At 50.9% G+C, this 26019-nt stretch overlaps 1 protein-coding gene across 5 annotated transcripts in view; it reads left to right on the forward strand.

Moving 5' to 3' along the window:
* DPYD (dihydropyrimidine dehydrogenase) overlaps window positions 1–26019 on the forward strand; it is an 850395-nt gene that overhangs the window by 94122 nt on the left and 730254 nt on the right. The gene's annotated exons all lie outside the window — the stretch shown is intronic.

Raw genomic sequence — 26019 nt, forward strand, 5'->3', positions numbered from 1 at the left:
TGTATGTGTGTGTGTGTATGTATATATCTGTATGTATATATGTGTGTGTGTGTATATATGTATGTGTATATATGTGTGTGTATATATGTATATATGTGTGTGTGTGTATATATGTGTGTGTGTGTGTATATGTATATATGTGTGTGTGTGTATATGTATATATGTGTGTGTGTGTGTATATGTATATATATATAGTGTGTATGTATATATGTGAATGTATATGTCTGTATGTATATATGTGTATGTATATGTCTGTATGTATATGTGTGTATGTCTGTGTGTGTATGTATGTATGTCTGTGTGTGTATGTATATGTGTGTATGTCTGTGTGTGTATGTATGTATGTGTGTGTGTGTGTGTGTATGTGTGTGTATGTATATGTCTGTATGTATATGTGTGTGTGTATGTAAATATGTGTATGTCTGTGTGTGTGTGCTGTGTGTATGTTTGTATGTGTGTGTGTGTGTGTGTGTGTCTCTCGGCCATTACCAGATAAGTAGTCTGGTTGTGTGTAGTAGTAGAGGCCGCGCTCTGATCCGTACGATGATGTGAATAATAACCATTAAGGAAAATGTGACTGTTCTGATTCTTTATTAGAAACAGATATGAAACACATTGAGCTGTTAAGGTGCAAAGAAATGGCAAATCCTAAGGCTGCGGGTGCAGCGTCTGATGTGTAGGAGGCTGTGAGGGCAGGAGGCCGGAGTCAGAGGCCGGGAGCTGCTCTTGACCTCTCAGTCATATTCTGCCTAGCACTCGGCTGATGGATGTGCGGAGCATATAGAGTAGTCACCTTAGCGCAGAGCGTTCCCATGATGACTGAGAGTCTGCTCATAAAGGGAATATATAATAGGTTCTGTATAAATATGCGGCTAGCCGGGGGATGTCACCTGGGAGGCTGTACAAGTCCTCTCTGCATGGACTTCACTGAACCCGACACTTCTAGGAGGCGATGGAGGTGCCGCTCCCTCTTCTCTCCATGTCCTTATCTGAACCGGGTCTTCTGTGCACACCACTACCTCCACTGGTGCTACGCCACTGCTTCTGTGCACACCACTACCTCCACGGGTGCTACGCCACTGCTTCTGTGCACACCACTACCTCCACGGGTGCTACGCCACTGCTTCTGTGCACACCACTACCTCCACTGGTGCTACGCCACTGCTTCTGTGCACACCACTACCTCCACGGGTGCTACGCCACTGCTTCTGTGCACACCACTACCTCCACGGGTGCTACGCCACTGCTTCTGTGCACACCACTACCTCCACGGGTGCTACGCCACTGCTTCTGTGCACACTACTACCTCCACGGGTGCTACGCCACTGCTTCTGTGCACACCACTACCTCCACGGGTGCTACGCCACTGCTTCTGTGCACACCACTACCTCCATGATAGCTACGCCACTGCTTCTGTGCACACCACTGCCTCCATGATAGCTATGCCACTGCTTCTGTGCACACCACTGCCTCCATGATAGCTACGCCTCTACTTCTGTGCACACCACTGCCTCCATGATAGCTACGCCACTGCTTCTGTGCACACCACTGCCTCCATGATAGCTACGCCACTGCTTCTGTGCACACCACTGCCTCCATGATAGCTACGCCACTGCTTCTGTGCACACCACTGCCTCCATGGGTGCTACGCCACTGCTTCTGTGCACACCACTGCCTCCATGATAGCTACGCCACTGCTTCTGTACACACCACTGCCTCCACGGGTGCTACACCACTGCTTCTGTGCACACTACTGCCTCCATGATAGCTACGCCACTGCTTCTGTGCACACCACTGCCTCCATGATAGCTACGCCACTGCTTCTGTGCACACCACTGCCTACATGATAGCTACGCCACTGCTTCTGTGCACACCACTACCTCCATGATAGCTACGCCACTGCTTCTGTGCACACCACTGCCTACATGATAGCTACGCCACTGCTTCTGTGCACACCACTACCTCCATGATAGCTACGCCACTGCTTCTATGCACACTACTGCCTCCATGATAGCTACGCCACTGCTTCTGTGCACACCACTGCCTACATGGGAGCTATGCCACTGCTTCTGTGCACACCACTGCCTCCATAATAGCTACGCCACTGCTTCTGTGCACACCACTGCCTCCATAATAGCTACGCCACTGCGTCTGTGCACACCACTGCCTCCATGGGAGCTATGCCACTGCTGTGCACACTACTGCCTCCATGATAGTCAGGACCTCATTCACACATCGCTGGTTCTTAGAATCGTATTTTATGTCCACAATCGTGGTCCACAGGGAATCTGTAATCCCTATTTTTTGCAGATGTTATACAAAAAAATCAGACCTGTCCTAGTATGGGCTGTAATTGTGGAATGGATTAGACTATAGAAGGTTATGGGATCCGCATTTTATGTGGCTGTTACTGATCTAATGTCCGTAAAGGATACGGATCACCTTAATATAAACCTCAACTTTCCATTTCTTGCTGATCCGAATGTGTGAATGAGGCTTTAGAAGGAGGACTCCCTGCCACTGAGGGAAGAGAGACAGAGGACTCCCCAGCCCCTGAGGGAAGAGAGAGAGACAGAGGACTCCCCAGCCCCTGAGGGAAGAGAGAGAGACAGAGGATTCCCCAGCCCCTGACGAGGGAGAGAGAGACAGAGGACTCCCCAGCCCCTGAGGGAAGAGAGACAGAGGACTCTCCAGCCCCTGAGGGAAGAGAGAGAGACAGAGGATTCCCCAGCCCCTGAGGGAGAGAGAGACAGAGGACTCCCCAGCCCCTGAGGGAAGAGAGACAGAGGACTCCCCAGCCCCTGAGGGAAGAGAGACAGAGGACTCCCCAGCCCCTGAGGGAAGAGAGACAGAGGACTCCCCAGCCCCTGAGGAGAGAGAGAGAGACAGAGGACTCCCCAGCCCCTGAGGAGAGAGAGAGACAGAGGACTCCCCAGCCCCTGAGGAGAGAGCGAAAGAGGACTCCCCAGCCCCTGAGGGAAGAGAGACAGAGGACTCCCCAGCCCCTGAGGGAAGAGAGACAGAGGACTCCCCAGCCCCTGAGGGAAGAGAGACAGAGGACTCCCCAGCCCCTGAGGAGAGAGAGAGAGAGACAGAGGACTCCCCAACCAGGGAGGAGAGAGAGACAGAGGACTCCCCAGCCCCTGAGGAGAGAGAGAGAGACAGAGGACTCCCCAGCCCCTGAGGAGAGAGAGAGAGACAGAGGACTCCCCAGCCCCTGAGGAGAGAGAGAGAGACAGAGGACTCCCCAGCCCCTGAGGAGAGAGAGAGAGACAGAGGACTCCCCAGCCCCTGAGGAGAGAGAGACAGAGGACTCCCCAGCCCCTGAGGAGAGAGAGACAGAGGACTCCCCAGCCCCTGAGGAGAGAGAGACAGAGGACTCCCCAGCCCCTGAGGAGAGAGAGACAGAGGACTCCCCAGCCCCTGAGGAGAGAGAGACAGAGGACTCCCCAGCCCCTGAGGAGAGAGAGACAGAGGACTCCCCAGCCCCTGAGGAGAGAGAGACAGAGGACTCCCCAGCCCCTGAGGAGAGAGAGACAGAGGACTCCCCAGCCCCTGAGGAGAGAGAGACAGAGGACTCCCCAGCCCCTGAGGAGAGAGAGACAGAGGACTCCCCAGCCCCTGAGGAGAGAGAGACAGAGGACTCCCCAGCCCCTGAGGAGAGAGAGACAGAGGACTCCCCAGCCCCTGAGGAGAGAGAGACAGAGGACTCCCCAGCCCCTGAGGAGAGAGAGACAGAGGACTCCCCAGCCCCTGAGGAGAGAGAGACAGAGGACTCCCCAGCCCCTGAGGAGAGAGAGACAGAGGACTACCCAGCCCCTGAGGAGAGAGAGACAGAGGACTCCCCAGCCCCTGAGGAGAGAGAGACAGAGGACTCCCCAGCCCCTGAGGAGAGAGAGACAGAGGACTCCCCAGCCCCTGAGGAGAGAGAGACAGAGGACTCCCCAGCCCCTGAGGAGAGAGAGACAGAGGACTCCCCAGCCCCTGAGGAGAGAGAGAGACAGAGGACTCCCCAGCCCCTGAGGAGAGAGAGAGACAGAGGACTCCCCAGCCCCTGAGGAGAGAGAGACAGAGGACTCCCCAGCCCCTGAGGAGAGAGAGACAGAGGACTCCCCAGCCCCTGAGGAGAGAGAGACAGAGGACTCCCCAGCCCCTGAGGAGAGAGAGACAGAGGACTCCCCAGCCCCTGAGGAGAGAGAGACAGAGGACTCCCCAGCCCCTGAGGAGAGAGAGACAGAGGACTCCCCAGCCCCTGAGGAGAGAGAGACAGAGGACTCCCCAGCCCCTGAGGAGAGAGAGACAGAGGACTCCCCAGCCCCTGAGGAGAGAGACAGAGGACTCCCCAGCCCCTGAGGAGAGAGAGACAGAGGACTCCCCAGCCCCTGAGGAGAGAGAGACAGAGGACTCCCCAGCCCCTGAGGAGAGAGAGACAGAGGACTCCCCAGCCCCTGAGGAGAGAGAGACAGAGGACTCCCCAGCCCCTGAGGAGAGAGAGACAGAGGACTCCCCAGCCCCTGAGGGGAGAGAGAGAAAGAGGACTCCCCAGCCCCTGAGGGGAGAGAGAGAAAGAGGACTCCCCAGCCCCTGAGGGGAGAGAGAGAAAGAGGACTCCCCAGCCCCTGAGGGGAGAGAGAGAAAGAGGACTCCCCAGCCCCTGAGGGGAGAGAGAGAAAGAGGACTCCCCAGCCCCTGAGGGGAGAGAGAGAAAGAGGACTCCCCAGCCCCTGAGGGGAGAGAGAGAAAGAGGACTCCCCAGCCCCTGAGGGGAGAGAGAGAAAGAGGACTCCCCAGCCCCTGAGGGGAGAGAGAGAAAGAGGACTCCCCAGCCCCTGAGGGGAGAGAGAGAAAGAGGACTCCCCAGCCCCTGAGGGGAGAGAGAGAAAGAGGACTCCCCAGCCCCTGAGGGGAGAGAGAGAAAGAGGACTCCCCAGCCCCTGAGGGGAGAGAGAGAAAGAGGACTCCCCAGCCCCTGAGGGGAGAGAGAGAAAGAGGACTCCCCAGCCCCTGAGGGGAGAGAGAGAAAGAGGACTCCCCAGCCCCTGAGGGGAGAGAGAGAAAGAGGACTCCCCAGCCCCTGAGGGGAGAGAGAGAAAGAGGACTCCCCAGCCCCTGAGGGGAGAGAGAGAAAGAGGACTCCCCAGCCCCTGAGGGGAGAGAGAGAAAGAGGACTCCCCAGCCCCTGAGGGGAGAGAGATAAAGAGGACTCCCCAGCCCCTGAGGGGAGAGAGAGATAAAGAGGACTCCCCAGCCCCTGAGGGGAGAAAGAGATAAAGAGGACTCGCCAGCCCCTGAGGGAAGAGAGACAGAGGACTCCCCAGCCCCTGAGGGAAGAGAGAGGACTCCCCAGCCCCTGGGGGGAGAGAGAGAGGGGACTTCCCAGCCCCTGTGGAGAGAGAGGACTCCCCAGCCCCTGAGGAGAGAGGTAAAGAGGTCTCCCCAGCCCCTGAGGGGAAAGAGAGAGAAGACTTTACAGCCCTTGAGGGGAGAGGGTCTCCCCAGCCCCTGAGGAATAAGAGAGAGAGGACTCCCCAGCCCCCGAGGGGGAAGAGAGAGAGAGCACTCCCCATCCCCTGAGGAGAATGAGAGAGAGGACTCCCCAGCTCCTGAGGGGAGAGAGATGGGACTCCCCAGACCCTGAGGAAAGAGAGAGAGCGAGGACTCCCCAGCCCCTGAGGAAAGAAAGAGAGAGAGGACTCGCCAGCCCCTGAGGAGAGAGAGACAGAGGACTCGCCAGCCCCTGAGGAGAGAGAGACAGAGGACTCGCCAGCCCCTGAGGAGAGAGAGACAGAGGACTCCCCAGCCCCTGAGGAGAGAGAGACAGAGGACTCCCCAGCCCCTGAGGAGAGAGAGACAGAGGACTCCCCAGCCCCTGAGGAGAGAGAGACAGAGGACTCCCCAGCCCCTGAGGAGAGAGAGACAGAGGACTCCCCAGCCCCTGAGGAAAGAGAGAAAGCGAGGACTCCCCAGCCCCTGAGGGAAGAGAGAGGACTCCCCAGCCCCTGAGGAAAGAGAGAAAGCGAGGACTCCCCAGCCCCTGAGGAGGGAGAGAGAAAAAGAGAGAGGACTCCCCAGCCCCTGAGGAAAGAGAGAGAGAGAGAGAAAGAGGACTCCCCAGCCCCTGAGGAAAGAGTGAGAGAGGACTCCCCAGCCCCTGAAGGCTGATGGTCTATTAGAGAAGAGGGAGGATATAGTAGAGGACCCAGCCCCTGAAGAGGGAGAACACAATAGCAGATGGCCCTCTGCTGCTGAGAACTTATAACCTACAAAGTAAGAGGGATGAGATGGTAGGTGAGGGTATGCCCTGCCCCTGAGGGCTTCCAATATATAAGGAGAGATAGCCGGGGGAAGCTGTTTATATAGCAGGGCAGAGGGTTATTGCAGAATGGAGGCTTTCCTGTAGAGACAGGTTTTCCTTCTGGGGTAACTTCAGTGGTAGATGAGCCTGATGTGTTGGGGCAGGCAGTTCCAGAATCTTGGGATATTGGACATGGTTGTGCAGGACGCACAGAAGGAGTCGCCATGTGCAGTTTCTGGCTACTGATCTGTAAAGTAAACATTACAATGAGCGCCAACCCTAGATAACTTTCCCATATATCAACCTATAAAAATATATATCTGTGATCAATAACTGATAGGGTGTCATGGCTGACTGATCCTATACATACAGGGGAGGCCTGGATGCTTCTCTAGATTACATGATAAAACAGAAACAACGCCCAGTATTAGCTCGTAGTCAGTTCATCCGGGATCGCTACACCCTCGAATCCTTGGAACAGTCTCCCGTATGGATATGTAGAGAAAAAAGCAATAAAAAGCCAGAAAAATGGGGAGCATCAGAGCATGGAAACTGTTCTCCAGAGAAGCCAAACCAAGGAGTGATATCAGTGTTCCGGGGGACAGGGAGTAGGTCCATCTCCCCTCCGAGAAGTGAGTAGAATTATAAGCAATGTTTCATGTTTTAGAGTCGGTATTAAGGAAAAGAGATCGCTCCCCATTTTTCTGGCTTTTTATTGCTTGTTTTCTCTACATCTCTAGATTACATGTGATCGGACGCTGATCCAGGGATTATTCTGATCGCCATTGGAGTCAGGAAGAATCTTTCTCCCTATAATGGGGCAATTGGCATCTGCCTCCTGAGGGTTTTGGCTTCCCCTGGATCAGCACAGTAGGGTTATAGGTTAAACTTAACGGACTTAATGTTGTCTGGAAACGTGCAACAAGCCAGCGGCATCCACTCACCGAGAGATCCACAGGTGCACCAATCATTCAAAGCAGAAGTTCAGCATCCAAAAAACATGTTTGTTTTTTTTCAGCACCGATGCTTTCAATGCAAAACAATTTGTTTCTTGGTTAATGGTGTCCGGAGTTGATCTAAGGTCCAGCCCCAATTTCCTTTTTACCAGCTAAATCCTCCATCTATTGCCACCATGTTGGTGTGATTTCATCTCGGTGTATTGTATCATATTTAAAATGTTTGTGTCATTATTCTTTTAACCTCATTAATAAAAGAAAGGAGGGGAGGGGGTTGGAAGTAGAGGTGAAGAAAGTAACAAGTGCTGCTATTAGTGTGTGTGTGTGTGTGTGTGTGTGTGTGTGTGTGAACTGCCAGGTGAGGGGGGGGGGGGGGGTTACAGAGACAGGAGTGCTAAACTGCAGTGCTGGTTTACAGGTGGAGCAGTATGTATTGGTGCTGTATAATGTTGGGATATACAGGTGGAGCAGTATGTATTGGTGCAGTGTGGTGTTGGGATATACAGGTGGAGCGGTATGTATTGGTGCTGTATAATGTTGGGATATACAGGGGGAGCAGTATGTATTGGTGCAGTGTGGTGTTGGCTTATACAGGTGGAGCAGTATGTATTGGTGCAGTGTGGTGTTGGGATATAGAGGTGGAGCAGTATGTATTGGTGTGGTGTTGGGATATACAGGTGGAGCAGTATGTATTGGTGCAGTGTGGTGTTGGGATATACAGGTGGAGCAGTATGTATTGGTGCTGTATAATGTTGGGATATACAGGTGGAGCAGTATGTATTGGTGCAGTGTGATGTTGGGATATACAGGTGGAGCAGTATGTATTGGTGCAGTGTGATGTTGGGTTATACAGCTGGTGTTGGTTAGCTCTGTCCTAGTCCTCAGTGCACATTACAACCACTGTGGGCCTCATATATAACAAATACTATATATCCAGACAGTGATACCGTACCATGTTTTCATCTGGTGACCTGTCGGGTTCTGTCGTGGAATGAGGGACAATAAGGAATGGTAATTGTGCTGATCAGAATCTATAGGCCGTGACCCGGGGCCCAGGGTTATCGGTGATTGGGAACTCTCTGGGCAAACTTTTTATATAAAACCTTAGAAACTCATTATTGTTCTTCGGATCAGTTGAATATTTTCAGTATTTCTAGATTTCCTATTGCTTAGTTAACCATCCGCCATCGCCAGTAAGATCCTGCAGCGGTGCAGACGCTGGAGACGCCACCAAGGTAACAGAAATGCAGCGGGAATATTCTGTCTCCAGCTAAAGATTTAAGTATTTTATCAAAAACAGTTTTTTTTGTTTTTTTTCTACTTTGCTTTCTTTTTGCGCTGTTTGTTTCAGTGTATTGATTCATACTTTTGATGTTTAACGCCTACAGAGATGAAAATAGACTTAAAAGATGCTTCTGTACAAGAGCCCAGCGTATGCGAACACATGCATGGAATTTCATTAGGCCTCCGAAATGGGATGGTTTTACATTCTGCGCACATCACCTTGTACGCCAGCAGCCGCGCAGCGCTCCGTCTCATCACAGATTAGGGAAAGACTGAATTTCTATTATTCTGTATTGCTCATTTATTAACATTTTTCTTTAGTACCATAAATCCTCTGTATACCACTGATATCTCCTCTGTATACCACTGATATCTCCTCGGTATACCACTGCTGCCAGTCTGCCTGATATCTCCTCTGTATACCACTGATATCTCCTCTGTATACCACTGCTGCCGGTCTGCCTGATATCTCCTCTGTATACCACTGATATCTCCTCTGTATACCACAGCGGCCGGTCTGCCTGATATCTCCCCTGTATACCACTGCTGCCGGTCTGCCCGATATCTCCTCTGTATACCACAGCGGCCGGTCTGCCTGATATCTCCTCTGTATACCACTGATATCTCCTCTGTATACCACAGCGGCCGGTCTACCTGATATCTCCTCTGTATACCACTGATATCTCCTCTGTATACCACAGCGGCCGGTCTGCCTGATATCTCCTCTGTATACCACTGATATCTCCTCTGTATACCACTGCTGCCGGTCTGCCTGATATCTCCTCTGTATACCACTGATATCTCCTCTGTATACCACTGCTGCCGGTCTGCCTGATATCTCCCCTGTATACCACAGCTGCCGGTCTGCCTGATATCTCCCCTGTATACCACAGCTGCCGGTCTGCCTGATATCTCCCCTGTATACCACTGATATCTCCTCTGTATACCACTGCTGCCGGTCTGCCTGATATCTCCTCTGTATACCACAGCGGCCGGTCTGCCTGATATCTCCCCTGTATACCACAGCGGCCGGTCTGCCTGATATCTCCCCTGTATACCACTGCTGCCGGTCTGCCCGATATCTCCTCTGTATACCACAGCGGCCGGTCTGCCTGATATCTCCTCTGTATACCACTGATATCTCCCCTGTATACCACAGCTGCCGGTCTGCCTGATATCTCCCCTGTATACCACTGATATCTCCTCTGTATACCACTGATATCTCCTCTGTATACCACTGCTGCCGGTCTGCCTGATATCTCCCCTGTATACCACTGATATCTCCTCTGTATACCACTGCTGCCGGTCTGCCTGATATCTCCTCTGTATACCACTGCTGCCAGTCTGCCTGATATCTCCTCTGTATACCACTGATATCTCCTCTGTATACCACTGCTGCCGGTCTGCCTGATATCTCCTCTGTATACCACTGATATCTCCTCTGTATACCACTGATATCTCCTCTGTATACCACTGCTGCTGGTCTGTCTGATATCTCCTCTGTATACCACTGATATCTCCTCTGTATACCACTGCTGCCGGTCTGCCTGATATCTCCCCTGTATACCACTGATATCTCCTCTGTATACCACTGCTGCCGGTCTGCCTGATATCTCCTCTGTATACCACTGCTGCTGGTCTGTCTGATATCTCCTCTGTATACCACTGATATCTCCTCTGTATACCACTGATATCTTCTCTGTATACCACAGCTGCCGGTCTGCCTGATATCTCCTCTGTATACCACTGATATCTCCTCTGTATACCACAGCTGCCGGTCTGCCTGATATCTCCTCTGTATACCACTGATATCTCCTCTGTATACCACTGATATCTTCTCTGTATACCACTGCTACTGGTCTGCCTGATATCTCCTCTGTATACCACTGCTGCTGGTCTGTCTGATATCTCCTCTGTATACCACTGATATCTTCTCTGTATACCACAGCTGCTGGTCTGCCTGATATCTCCTCTGTATACCACTGATATCTCCTCTGTATACCACTGATATCTCCTCTGTATACCACTGCTGCCGGTCTGCCTGATATCTCCTCTGTATACCACTGATATCTCCTCTGTATACCACTGCTGCCAGTCTGCCTGATATCTCCTCTGTATACCACTGATATCTCCTCTGTATACCACTGCTGCTGGTCTGTCTGATATCTCCTCTGTATACCACTGCTGCTGGTCTGTCTGATATCTCCTCTGTATACCACTGATATCTTCTCTGTATACCACTGATATCTTCTCTGTATACCACTGATATCTCCTCTGTATACCACAGCTGCCGGTCTGCCTGATATCTCCTCTGTATACCACTGCTGCTGGTCTGCCTGATATCTCCTCTGTATACCACTGATATCTCCTCTGTATACCACTGATATCTTCTCTGTATACCACTGATATCTCCTCTGTATACCACAGCTGCCTGTCTGCCTGATATCTCCTCTGTATACCACAGCTGCCGGTCTGCCTGATATCTCCTCTGTATACCACTGCTGCTGGTCTGCCTGATATCTCCTCTGTATACCACTGATATCTCCTCTGTATACCACTGATATCTCCTCTGTATACCACTGCTGCCAGTCTGCCTGATATCTCCTCTGTATACCACTGATATCTCCTCTGTATACCACTGCTGCTGGTCTGCCTGATATCTCCTCTGTATACCACTGATATCTCCTCTGTATACCACTGATATCTTCTCTGTATACCACTGATATCTTCTCTGTATACCACTGCTACTGGTCTGCCTGATATCTCCTCTGTATACCACTGCTGCTGGTCTGTCTGATATCTCCTCTGTATACCACTGATATCTTCTCTGTATACCACTGATATCTTCTCTGTATACCACAGCTGCCGGTCTGCCTGATATCTTCTCTGTATACCACTGCTGCCGGTCTGCCTGATATCTCCTCTGTATACCACTGATATCTCCTCTGTATACCACTGCTGCCGGTCTGCCTGATATCTCCTCTGTATACCACTGCTGCCGGTCTGCCCGGTATCTTCTCTGTATACCACAGCTGCCGGTCTGCCTGATATCTCCTCTGTATACCACTGATATCTTCTCTGTATACCACAGCTGCTGGTCTGTCTGATATCTCCTCTGTATACCACTGATATCTCCTCTGTATACCACTGCTGCCGGTCTGCCTGATATCTCCTCTGTATACCACTGCTGCCGGTCTGCCTGATATCTCCTCTGTATACCACTGCTGCCGGTCTGCCCGGTATCTTCTCTGTATACCACAGCTGCCGGTCTGCCTGATATCTCCTCTGTATACCACTGATATCTTCTCTGTATACCACAGCTGCTGGTCTGTCTGATATCTCCTCTGTATACCACTGATATCTCCTCTGTATACCACTGCTGCCGGTCTGCCTGATATCTCCTCTGTATACCACTGATATCTTCTCTGTATACCACTGCTGCCAGTCTGCCTGATATCTCCTCTGTATACCACTGATATCTCCTCTGTATACCACTGCTGCCGGTCTGCCTGATATCTCCTCTGTATACCACTGATATCTCCTCTGTATACCACTGATATCTCCTCTGTATACCACTGCTGCTGGTCTGTCTCATATCTCCTCTGTATACCACTGATATCTTCTTTGTATACCACTGCTACTGGTCTGTCTGATATCTCCTCTGTATACCACTGCTACTGGTCTGTCTGATATCTCCTCTGTATACCACTGATATCTCCTCTGTATACCACTGATATCTTCTCTGTATACCACTGCTGCCGGTCTGCCTGATATCTCCTCTGTATACCACTGATATCTTCCCTGTATACCACAGCTGCCGGTCTGTCTGATATCTCCTCTATATACCACTGCTGCCGGCTGCCTGTACTTTGTACTGTATGTCACTGCCATCAGTCCAGTTCGGCTGGGCCCTTCCCTGGACGGATATCTGCCTATTCTCATGTTTCGAGTCTCTGTACAGGTCTGTAGCCGCCTCCAGACTGCCGCTACTGCATTGTAGAGCTCCTCCTCCCCCCGTTGCCGCTATTTTGCAGTACGGGGAGCCAATCTGATGTGACTGACAGCACCCGTGCCCTAGGCCTGCCGCGCCTTCACTGTTAGCCCCTCCCTGGGTTGGATGGAGGTGGGCAGAGAGGCGCGGCAGGCCTAGGGCACGGATGCTGTCGGCCACATCAGATTGGCTCCCCGTACTGCAGAAATAAAAGTCGTTTTTCTTCAAAATACCGGTAGAAAGGTCGACCTCCAAACCAGACGCGGCATGAGGACCTCTACAACGCGGGCTACATGCCTGTACAGTCCTTTAAGATGAGGCTCCACTACAGGGTGGTCCTTAGCTGCGATCAGTGATTGTGTTACCGCTGGTGGTCTGCTAGGCATTGCTGACTGTCTCCACAGCCGTATTGGGGTCCCATGTGCCGCCCCACCGGTAACTAATCCCTCCTCAGAAGATATTGTGTTCCTGTAACGCTGCCGTCGCCTCCTTAGTTCTTTTCCCCAGTTCCTTCCCTTCGTTTTTTACACGCTCGGTTGCACACAGACGGGTGGAATCCTGTCGTTTATTGCGGTGAGTTATGGCGGCTCCTGTTTGTATACTGCAGCAGCTGTGAACATCCTGTGATACTTGAAAGAGATTTAGAAGAGATTGATGCATCTCTGGTGCAGACTGGAGGCGTCTTAGAAAGCCGGCCCTGTGCAGTATATAAGAGCGGCGGCGGAGGAGCGGGAGGCCGCGCCATTCTCACCATTCTCTACCTTCTCCCATGTGATGTAGATTCATCCAGGATGCACAGAAGCTAAGATGGTGGCTCATATATCTGGCTTGGCGTGCACGCTCTTTGGCGGCTTTCTTCATCTGGATACGCTGCGGGCGGAGCGCTCGGTTACACTTGGATGATATATTTCTGCTCATTATAGTATATTGCTGACATACAGATCAGCAGGTGATGTGCACTGCTGCTCCTCTACATATATACTTATCTCATTAAGCCTGGCATGTATGATTAGTACCATCCAGATGAGTGGAGGGTCGCCCGACGTTACCCGGGTAACTGCAGTACCAACACTGGGAGAGGAGCGTATGGCGGGGGAGGGGGCACAATTATAGTTCTGCATCTGCAGAGCACACATGGCTATAAGGTTTTGCACAAATCTACTTTTCCACTTTTTTTTAATGCGACAATCAGTACGACCAATAAAAGTCACAATAATCCTTTTACAAATGGAAATGCGCTATATGGAGGAAAGTTTTGGGTCCCCGCTCAGTTACAGAGGAGCATGGAAGTCACCAACGCTCTGCTGACCCCATAACTGCAGAGACCAAACCCCATCCGCCATTACACCAGCCAGGAGCTTTGTGGTATGGGTGCCCATGTCTGAGCAGCTGCATGCACACCCTACATCACCCCCCGTGGAGGGAACCTGTTGTATGGATCTTCTGGCGTCTCATCGACGGTTGGGGGAGATTGTTCCCCGTCTTCCTGCACTGTATGAGCTGTATAGTGGAGGAGGGGTTGTTCTCCGGGGGACTCCTCAGGGGTCAGCCTTATTTCCAGTGTACAGAGTGTCCTCCTAAGTGGGCGATAGATGCCGCAAGCATTATGGGGGGCTAGAGTATTCTGAGCCATCGTAGGTGTCAGAGCTGAGGGGGGATTCCTGGGGGACCGAACAGGAGCTGAGATTGGTGGAGACTTCTGGAAACAGACTGGACGTTGTGGTGTTGGGCAGACTCGGGGATGATGGGTCGGGATACGTTATTACTATTAATCCTGCATTGAGGGAACAACAGAAGAGAAAGATTCAAGACTGCGATATAAACCTCCGAGCGGCCATCTGTGAAGACACCGGCTCCATTACCTGGGGTCTATTACTCCTATAGCAAGATGCTTTGTTCCTATAGCAACCGATCACAGCTCCCATAGCAACCGATCACAGCTCCCATGGAAACCGATCACAGCTCCCATGGCAACCGATCACAGCTCCCATGGCAACCGATAACAGCTTGGCTTTCATATTGGTCTTTTTTTTTTTTTTTTTTTGTGCTGTATCATAAATCTGCTCCTGATCTCTTTAGCTGGACGGGGGGGGGGGGAGGGGAGATGTGCGCAAAGAAGAGTGGAGCAGTTACCATAGCAACCAATCAAGTTCCAGCTTTCATTTTTTTTAGGCCCTTTAAATATGAAAGCTGGAATCTGATTGGTTGCTATGGTAACTGTTCCTTGTCACATGGTTTGCAATTACTCATAGATGGAGGAGAATTCAGTAGAAAGCAGTTAGCAGGTGGAGTCGGTGACCGATAACTCCACGGAAACTCTTCAGGTGCCGTAACCGGATAGAAATCGGATAAGGCTCCCGTGTATCTAGTTGGTTCGGGGGAAAAAAAGAGCGCTGCACCTCACACCTATGGCAGCTGGCACTCCCCTTCATAAGACCCACGTGACCCAAATTAGCAGAACACACCTGTGCTCACACGTCAGTACCTCCATGTTTTCCCATTCTGTATGCAGCAGTGTGGTGAGTGTAATACCATATTCATACTTGTGTCATTTGGGGGCAGCGTTCTCCGCCGGCAGGGCCTGTGTGGGGCATTTTGGGTTTGGTCCTGTGACAGTGGGGTTGCAGGACCATTCCATGGCCTCACTTCCCAGCATGTGCACGCCTTGCGGGGAGGCGGTCACTGACTGACACGGTACAGAGTTAGCGTAGGGACCCGTGTGAACCAGGATACCTGCACGGGGTACACGGGGCAGTATGGTTTGATCAAATTGTATACCAAATTCCTGGTGTTTGTTTTTAAAGTAGCTTAGTATCAGCCATAGATGTGAGGCGCAGCTGCATTCTTCTCTCCATTTCACATCCCGTGTATCTAGTCCTTCAATGACCCGCGTGTCCGTCCTCCTCTTTCCTTCAGTCCAATCTCTGACTCTTATTTCCCATTCTATACAATATTGTGACCTGCTACAAAACCCCTAACAGGATGCAATTCCCACCACACCTTCTGTGGGGTCCCTGACATTGCTCCTTCAGTACTCTCTGCGGTCATTCCTAGGCCTGTGGGGTCCCTGAGATCGCTCCTCCGAGCCCCTCTGCTGTCATTCCTAGGCCTGTGGGGTCCCTGACACCGCTCCTCCCGCACCCTCTGCGGTCATTCCTAGGCCTGTGGGGTCCCTGAGATCGCTCCTCCAGCCCTCTCTGCTATCCTCCATAGGCCTGTGGGGTCCCTGACATCGCTCCCCCAGCCCTCTCTGCTATCCTCCATAGGCCTGTGGGGTCCCTGACACCGCTCCTCCAGCCCTCTCTGCTGTCATTCCTAGGCCTGTGGGGTCCCTGACACCGCTCCTCCCGCACCCTCTGCTGTCATTCCTGGGCCTGTGGGGTCCCTGAGATCACTCCTGCCCCGCACCCTCTGCTGTCATTCCTAGGCCTGTGGGGTCCCTGACACCGCTCCTCCGACCCCCTCTGCTATCCTCCATAGGCCTGTGGGGTCCCTGAGATCGCTCCTCCCGCACCCTCTGCAATCCTCCATAGGCCTGTGGGGTCCCTGACACCGCTCCTCCGGCCCCCTCTGCTGTCATTCCTAGGCCTGTGGGGTCCCTGAGATCGCTCCTCCAGTACTCTCTGCTATCCAGAGCATCAACACAGCATCAAATCTGCAGCGGATCCTGTACGTGTGAACGCACCCTTAACCTTCACGTTCGCTCACCTCTATTAAAAAGACCTTGAAGATACTTAAACACCTGGACTACCAGACAGAGTCTTATGGGGCTTTTTAGGCTGCGTGCACACTACGGAATTGACGCGTATAACCCACGGCGTATTCCGTTGCTCGTCCCCGCACACGGCGGCGTGCATTTCCGCCAGTGCCATAGACACTATTCTGTCCACGGGCGGATTCCGCGTTCCGTCAAAAGAATTGACATGTCAATTCTTTTGACGGAACGCGGAATCCGCCCGTGCATAGAATAGTGTCTATGGCACAGGCGGAAATGCGCGCCGCTGCGTGCGGGGACGAGCAAAGGAATTTGCGGCGGGTTATACGCGTCAATTCCGTAGTGTGCACGCACCCTTAGAGAGTAAAACACTGGTACAGCCACTTTTAGGTTAGAACTGAATCTGGTCGTACAGAACCAGCGATCTGAACAAAGCGATTAAACCTTCCAGAGTTCGCTCCTCTGTGATCTAGATCCATTGGATTCCGATAGAACCGCAGAAATGTGCAGAATCCCCCCCCAAAAAGAGCTAAAACGAGAAGCGTAATCTTTTGATGACACGCTTTGCTGGTAATTTTATTACACTTCCCCCCCACCCCCCCCCCCCCCCCCCCTTCTTCAAACAACCAGAGAAAACTTTGGCTGCAGAGGGCGGTGGCCCCCATAGCTGCAACCAGGAGAGATCACCGCCTATAGCATAGGGTTGTTCAGGAAATTTCCACCACTATCTGCAGCCTGCTTATATCATCTTAAACATTCCCCTCCCCCAATCTCTTACTATTTTCTGATTGTAATTTTTTTATTGTACCTTTTATTATTAGGGCGGACATTTTGACCTAGCTGTTTTTAACAGCACTCTGTGATCTGCTTTACAGCATGCCCCATGGATATAGACCGTGATAGACAGCAACTTTCCCACTGACATGAATGGGAACCATCACTGGGCATGCTGTGTGACCTGTGCAGTGGGAGGGGGAGGCTGATCTGGGAGCTTTATCTGTTGTTTCCTCTATCTGTAATGCTGTACAGACCACTTTCCAGCAGCCTCCTCCTTACCACAGACAGAACAGGAGGCCTCCGATTAGTTTTAAGCCTAGTGGTGAGAGTAGGAACTGCAGGATTTCCGAATTATCTGATAATCTAGACTGTAAAATGGAGAACTAGACAATAGATTTTTAGGTTTTAGTTTTTTTAATTGTAAACAATAGGAAATTTTTTGCTGCCCGATTCCCCTTAGGGTGAAGTCTTTATATTATCTCTGGTTTGGTCGTATACGGTAGTAGCGTTTGCTTTATGCTGCTTTGTATTATCTCCGGTTAGGCCATATACGGTAGGTGCGTTTGCTTTATGCTGCTTTGTATTATCTCCGGTTAGGCCATATACGGTAGGTGCGATTGCTTTATGCCGCCGCCTCTTTGTCTCGGTTTGTTCGTATACGGTAGTAGTGTTTGCTTTATGCCGCCGCCTCCTTGTATTATTTCCGGTTAGGTCGTGTACGATAGGAGCGTTTGCCTTATACCGCCGCCTCTTTGTATTCTCTCCGGTTAGGTCGTGTACGGTAGGTGCGTTTGCTTTATGCCGCCGCCTCTTTGTATTCTCTCCGGTTAGGTCGTGTACGGTAGGTGCGTTTGCTTTATGCCGCCGCCTCTTTGTATTCTCTCCGGTTAGGTCGTGTACGGTAGGTGCGTTTGCTTTATGCCGCCGCCTCTTTGTCTCGGTTTGTTCGTATATGGTAGGTGCGTTTGCTTTATGCCACCGCCTCTTTGTATTCTCTCCGGTTAGGCCATATACGGTAGGTGCGTTTGCTTTATGCCGCCGCCTCTTTGTCTCGGTTTGTTCGTATATGGTAGGTGCGTTTGCTTTATGCCGCCGCCTCTTTGTCTCGGTTTGTTCGTATATGGTAGGTGCGTTTGCTTTATGCCGCCACTTCCTTGTATTATCTCCAGTTTGGCCGTATACGGTAATGGCGTTTGCTTTATGACGCTTTTATGATCTGAGCTTTTACTGAACAGAAACGTAAAGTCAGTTTCCACTTTTTGGAGATTTTCCTTTCTAGATCAGTAGAAATCCCAGGCGGCTTCTCACCAGCCGCTCTGCCCGGGGAATTGAACTCTATGGATAAGTTGACAGGAGCAGAGTTCAATGATCCTCGTACAGCGTCTAGGGTAACGTGGCGGCGGCTCGCTGGGACGGTCGCTCTGTGGGATTTTACTTGCGGAAATAAAAACCTCCCAGAGGAAGAACCACAGAGCTTCTAGAGCCAAAACCTTGTAAGTCTGAAGAGTCGGAAATAACAAACATGGAAGACTCTGACGGCCGGAGCGGTAACGTGGCCACACACCGCCACCCCCCAGCCACAGGTCAGACTCCCCCCATCCATACACAGCGTGTACACGTCCTCGTGTAATTACATACTAACCTTATTATCGCACAACAGACATATTATCAATGGGGTCGGAGAGGTTAATTGGGAATCAGCCCTTAAAGGGAATGTGTCACCCAAATTTCTTTTACTAATTAAACTAGAAACTGAGGCTTCTTGTTTTCTTCGTATTCCTTTCTGTTTTCTTTTTTTAAAATTGTATTTTCTTTAACTAATTATGGGGACGGCCATCTTGCCTGAGCTGCTTTTAACTGCAGCCGCATGGGTCTGGAGCTGACTCAGACTTCTGTGGGAAAGATTTCTAAGCATGATGTGTGACCTGTACAGAAGGGAGGGAGGGGAGCTGCGACTATCAACTATTCACTTCTATTGCAGACTGTAGTGGGCATACTCTGTTACCTGTGATAAAGTCACTCTGAAGGATAGAAGAGGTGAGCTGAGGCCAGCAACTATTGACTCTTATGGTAAAGTGTTGAGGGCATGCTTTGTAACCTGTGCAGTGGTCACTATGCTGTTAGAAGCTGTGTCCAGCACATTTCTTAGACTTTCTCTGCCGCTGAGCAGGAAGGATCCTTATCCTGAGCTATGACATCATCTATTGACTTTTTTTGGGTAGTATTGTGGGCATGCTCTGTGAATAATAGATCCTTTGTTATGTGTATGCGCTGTTGTCACCTGTTGCTGTTTTGTCTATGGTGATGATTATATGACTGCTGAAAAATACACGATACAGAATAGGAAGTATTGTCTTATTATTAGGCTCAGTGGCCAGAATGAAAACTGTAAGATTTTAGGATATTTTTAAATAAATTGTACGTAAAAAATGATAAAAATATGTTTAACATAAGAGATGACCTTAGTAATAAGTGCCCGGCTCCTCTCTGGGCTCCATCGGGGCGTCTCTTCCCTTATTGTGTCATTACCCGTAGTGCAGTCGCAGGTATCACAAGGACCGAGCCCCCTCCCCAACACACTGCAGGTATCACAAGGACCGAGCCCCCTCCCCAACACACTGCAGGTATCACAAGGACTGAGCCCCCTCCCCAACACACTGCAGGTATCACAAGGACCGAGCCCCCTCCCCAACACACTGCAGGTATCACAAGGACCTAGCCCCCTCCCCAACACACTGCAGGTATCACAAGGACTGAGCCCCTCCCCAACACACTGCAGGTATCACAAGGCTGAGCCCCCTCCCCAACACACTGCAGGTGTCACAAGACTGAGCCCCCTCCCCAACACACTGCAGGTATCACAAGGACCGAGCCCCCTCCCCAACACACTGCAGGTATCACAAGGCTGAGCCCCCTTTCCAACACACTGCAGGTATCACAAGGACCGAGCCCCTCCCCAACACACTGCAGGGATCACAAGGCCGAGCCCCCTCCCCAACACACTGCAGGTATCACAAGGACTGAGCCCCCTCCCCAACACACTGCAGGTATCACAAGGACCTAGCCCCCTCCCCAACACACTGCAGGTATCACAAGGACTGAGCCCCCTCCCCAACACACTGCAGGTATCACAAGGCTGAGCCCCCTCCCCAACACACTGCAGGTGTCACAAGACTGAGCCCCCTCCCCAACACACTGCAGGTATCACAAGGACTGAGCCCCCTCCCCAACACACTGCAGGTATCACAAGGACCGAGCCCCCTCCCCAACACACTGCAGGTATCACAAGGCTGAGCCCCCTTCCCAACACACTGCAGGTATCACAAGGACCGAGCCCCCTCCCCAACACACTGCAGGTATCACAAGGCTGAGCCCCCTTCCCAACACACTGCAGGTATCACAAGACTGAGCCCCCTCCCCAACACACTGCAGGTATCACAAGGCTGAGCCCCCTCCACCCCCTCCCCAACACACTGCAGGTATCACAAGGACCGAGCCCCCTCCCCAACACACTGCAGGTATCACAAGGACCGAGCCCCTCCCCAACACACTGCAGGTATCACAAGGACCGAGCCCCCTCCCCAACACACTGCAGGTATCACAAGGCTGAGCCCCCTCCCCAACACACTGCAGGTATCACAAGGACCGAGCCCCCTCCCCAACACACTGCAGGGATCACAAGGCTGAGCCCCCTCCCCAACACACTGCAGGGATCACAAGGACCGAGCCCCCTCCCCAACACACTGCAGGGATCACAAGGACCGAGCCCCCTCCCCAACACACTGCAGGTATCACAAGGCTGAGCCCCCTCCCCAACACACTGCAGGTATCACAAGGACCGAGCCCCCTCCCCAACACACTGCAGGTATCACAAGGACCGAGCCCCCTCCCCAACACACTGCAGGTATCACAAGGACCGAGCCCCCTCCCCAACACACTGCAGGTATCACAAGGACCGAGCCCCCTCCCCAACACACTGCAGGTATCACAAGGACCGAGCCCCCTCCCCAACACACTGCAGGTATCACAAGGACCGAGCCCCCTCCCCAACACACTGCAGGTATCACAAGGACCGAGCCCCCTCCCCAACACACTGCAGGTATCACAAGGACCGAGCCCCCTCCCCAACACACTGCAGGTATCACAAGGACCGAGCCCCCTCCCCAACACACTGCAGGTATCACAAGGACCGAGCCCCCTCCCCAACACACTGCAGGTATCACAAGGACCGAGCCCCCTCCCCAACACACTGCAGGGATCACAAGGACCGAGCCCCCTCCCCAACACACTGCAGGGATCACAAGGACCGAGCCCCCTCCCCAACACACTGCAGGTATCACAAGGCTGAGCCCCCTCCCCAACACACTGCAGGTATCACAAGGACCGAGCCCCCTCCCCAACACACTGCAGGTATCACAAGGACCGAGCCCCTCCCCAACACACTGCAGGTATCACAAGGACCGAGCCCCCTCCCCAACACACTGCAGGGATCACAAGGACCGAGCCCCCTCCCCAACACACTGCAGGGATCACAAGGACCGAGCCCCCTCCCCAACACACTGCAGGTATCACAAGGACCGAGCCCCCTCCCCAACACACTGCAGGTATCACAAGGACCGAGCCCCCTCCCCAACACACTGCAGGGATCACAAGGACCGAGCCCCCTCCCCAACACACTGCAGGTATCACAAGGACCGAGCCCCCTCCCCAACACACTGCAGGTATCACAAGGACCGAGCCCCCTCCCCAACACACTGCAGGGATCACAAGGACCGAGCCCCCTCCCCAGACCCTACAAGGACCTCAAATGCCCGCACCATATAAAACTCCCCATGTAAAACTTTTTCCAGCCTTTTTTCTTCTTTCTCTTGTTTAACCTCGGCTGATGGAAGAAGCTGCAGGGAAGAGCTGCCCCCGCACCATCACATGGCTGCCTCAGAACTGGCCTCTTCACCTTCTCTGAGCACAGCGCGAGAAAAAAAATAATTGTTTTCACATCAACCGGTGTCAGAAAGTTCTACAGATTTGTAATTACCTTCAATTGAAAAATCTCCAGTATTACAGTACTTCTCAGCTGCTGTATGTCCTTCAGGAAGTTGTGTATTCTCTCCAGTGTGACTCAGTGCTCTCTGCTGCCGCTTCTGTCCATGTCAGGAACTGTCCAGAGCAGGAGAGGTTTTCTATGGGGATTTGCTGCTGCTCTGGACAGTTCCTGACATGGACAGAGGTGGCAGCAGAGAACACTGTGTCAGACTGGAGAGAATACACCACTTCCTGCAGGACATACAACAGCTGAGAAGTACTGGAAGACGGGAGATTTTTATAAAGAAGTAACTGTAAAAAGGTATATAAGTGACACCAGTTGATGTGGTAACAAATTTTTTCAGACTACCCCTTTATAGTTGATGAGATGTACAGGTGTGCCACTAAGTCTTTATGCACTTGGGCAAACTAATGGTCCTTTTACAGGGAGCGATAATTTGTGCAATTGAACAATAAACGATTTTGAAGTAACAATATGTTTTTTATAACGATCAGTGTTAAGATGGAACGATAAATCGTTTGAAAAAATTGTTTTTACAATCTTTTTAAGATCTCTTAAACCCATCTCACACACACGGTGAATCGTTGAAAGACTGTTTAGGTGCTAATTTACTGCGAACGACCAACGACTATTTGAGAACATGTTGAAAGATCACAATGAACGATTTCTCGCTCGTCACTTGATCGTACGCAGTGTTTACACGAGCCAATTATCGCTCAAATGCGATCGTTGTGAAAATCTGAACGATAATCACTCCGTGTAAAGGGACCATAGCTCACTCAGGTTCTCACAAAGTAGCACAGCATACAGATGGCCCAGCCCACAGCTGATCTCCTGGATTCCTTCTCAGATTCGAGCTGATCTCCCGGGTTCCTCCACAGATTACAGCTGATCTCCTGGGTTCCTCCACAGATTACAGCTGATCTCCTGGGTTCCTCCACAGATTACAGCTGATCTCCCAGGTTCCTCCACAGATTACATCTGATCTCCCGGATTCCTTCACAGATTACAGCTGATCTCCCGGGTTCTTCCACAGATTACAGCTGATCTCCTGGGTTCCTTCACAGATTACAGCTGATCTCCCGGGTTCCTTCACAGATTACATCTGATCTCCTGGGTTCCTCTACAGATTATAGCTGATCTCCCGGGTTCTTCCACAGATTACAGTTGATCTTCCGTCTTCCTCCACTGATTACAGCAGATCTCTATGAGTCACCCATTGTAGATTTTCTGTACAAATTTTTTGCACTGAAACCCCCCCCCCTATAATGTTACTACACAATCACAATGTGTGAACGCAGCATCAAAGAGAGAGAGGCGGCTGCTGTTATTTGATTCACCAGTGTATGGCCGTGTGTGGTGACCCTCTATAGTAAACCGTGTACCCCGCTCAGTTATGGGGTACAGTATAACACTTTAGGATAAGGCTGTGATCACATATCTGATGCGTTATAGGCGCCATATTACGTCTGTCATGTTGTTAGGTTTATAGGTTAGGACAAATTTTGCATTAAAGTCTTCAACAGGAAACAGCGGAGGCACTCACCGGTTCTAGCAAAGAATACATTTCTGAGGGCTGTGATGTGCGAAACAGCTGTTGCCTAGTGCTCATCCGCTGACTTCATGTGTTGCCTGATGGCGGAATAAAGAAATTTATACTTTTCTAGAACGGTGAGTGCCTCCGCTGTTTCCTGTTGAAAGACTTTGTTGCCGATACTGTCTCTTTGTGTGGGGAGCACCTCCGGTAGCTAAGGTACCAGGGGGTACACGATACACCTACAAAAGGTCCAGGTGAGACGTATAGGAGTGCCGAGGTCACTTCTAATGTGAGTTAAAATTTTCCATTAATAATGTGTTTTTGCAGAGAATTGTGCAATTGTGGTAAAATAGCAATATTTTTTGCAAAATGTCACAGCAAAATACATACCAAAAACCCATCATTACCTCAAAATAAACACCATGTGTAAACATAGCCATAAGATTTATAGTCTGGTAATTTCCTTAATAAATTCAAGTAACGTACAGAGAATTCTACTCTATCTATATAATTATATGTTTATAGCTCTTGTAACTGGAGAGAAGTCGTATGAAGGTCATTTAACAGGCTACCTCCTGTAGACTCTCTGCTTCGGTATCAGTCAGATTATCAGCTACCTCCTGTAGACTCTCCACTTAGGTACCAGTCAGATTATCAGCTACCTCCTGTAGACTCTCTGCTTCGGTATCAGTCAGATTATCAGTTACCTCATGTAGACTCTCGGCTTCGGTATCAGTCAGATTATCAGCTACCTCCTGTAGACTCTCTGCTTCGGTATCAGTCAGATTATCAGCTACCTCCTGTAGACTCTCGGCTTCGGTATCAGTCAGATAACCGGTTCCTTGTGTAGACATTCGGGCTCATGGTCAGTCATATATAACCAGTTCCCTTGTGTAGACTCTCTGCTTCGGTATCCGTGATATAACCCGTTCCTTGTGTAGACCATCGGGCTCGCTGTTGGTTATATAACCGGTTCCCTGAGGATTCTTGGCTTTACTGTCAGTCATATTATCGGTTCCCTCGTGTAGACTCTCGACTTTGCTGTCAGTCATGTAACCAGTTAGTTTGTGTAGATTCAGGTTCTCCGTCAGTCGTATATAACCAATTCCCTTGTGTAGACTCTCCGCTTTGCTGTCCGTCATGTAACTGGTTCCCTGTGGACTCTTGGCTTCACTGTCAGTCATATAACCAGTTAGTTTGTGTAGACTGTGGATTGCGGTCAGTCGTATATAACCGATTCCCTTGTGTAGACTTTCGGCTTCGCTGTCAGTCATATATAACCGGTTACCTTGTGTGTAGACTCTGCTTCGCTGTCCGTCATATAACTGGTCCCCTTGTGTAGACTCTGCTTCGCTGTCCGTCATATAACTGGTTCCCTTGTGTGGACTCTCGGCTTCACTGTCCGTCATATAACTGGTCCCCTTGTGTAGACTCTCGGCTTTGCTGTCAGTCATATAACTGGTTCCCTTGTGTGGACTCTCGTCTTCACTGTCCGTCATATAACTGGTCCCCTTGTGTAGACTCTCGGCTTTGCTGTCAGTCATATAACTGGTTCCCTTGTGTGGACTCTCGTCTTCACTGTCCGTCATATAACTGGTTCCCTTGTGTAGACTCTCGGCTTCGCTGTCAGTCATATATAACTGTTTCCCTTGTGTAGACTCTCGGCTTCACTGTTCGTCATATATAACCAGTTACCTCGTATAGACTTTTGGCTTGGTCGTATACCAGTTACCTCGTGTAGACTCTCTGCTTCACTGTCAGTCATATATAACCGTTTCCCTAGTGTAGACTCTCTGCTTCGCTGTCAGTCATATATAACCGGTTACCTTGTGTAGACTCTCTCCTTCGCTGTCCATCATATATAACCGGTTACCTTGTGTAGACTCTCTCCTTCGCTGTTTATCATATATAACCGGTTACCTTGTGTAGACTCTCTCCTTCGCTGTCCGTCATATATAACCGGTTACTTTCTGTAGACTCTCAGACTTTCTGTAGACTCTCAGACTCTCATAATATTACAAGTTATGGGCATTAGATTTCTGGTGATACGTTGGTCTGGGGATTGTTCTGGTTGCCGTTGCAGTCGGGGGAGGGGGGGGGAGTTTCTCCCTGTGGTGGGGCGTTTGTCTTATGCCCCGTGGGGGGTTTTCGCCTTCCTGGATCGACACAGTAGGATTTTCCTAGGTTGGACCTGATGGACTCTTGTCTTCTTTCAACCTTATTTACTATGTTACTATCAGTCATATATAATCAGTTACCTCGTTTAGACTTTCTGCTTCGCTATCAGTCATATATAACCGTTTCCCTAGTGTAGACTCTCGGCTTCGCTGTCCGTCATATATAACCGGTTACTTTGTGTAGACTCTCGGCTTCGCTGTCCGTCATATATAACCGGTTACTTTGTGTAGACTCTCGGCTTC

Source organism: Dendropsophus ebraccatus, chromosome 4 (assembly GCF_027789765.1).
Source record: "Dendropsophus ebraccatus isolate aDenEbr1 chromosome 4, aDenEbr1.pat, whole genome shotgun sequence".
NCBI lineage: Eukaryota > Metazoa > Chordata > Amphibia > Anura > Hylidae > Dendropsophus > Dendropsophus ebraccatus.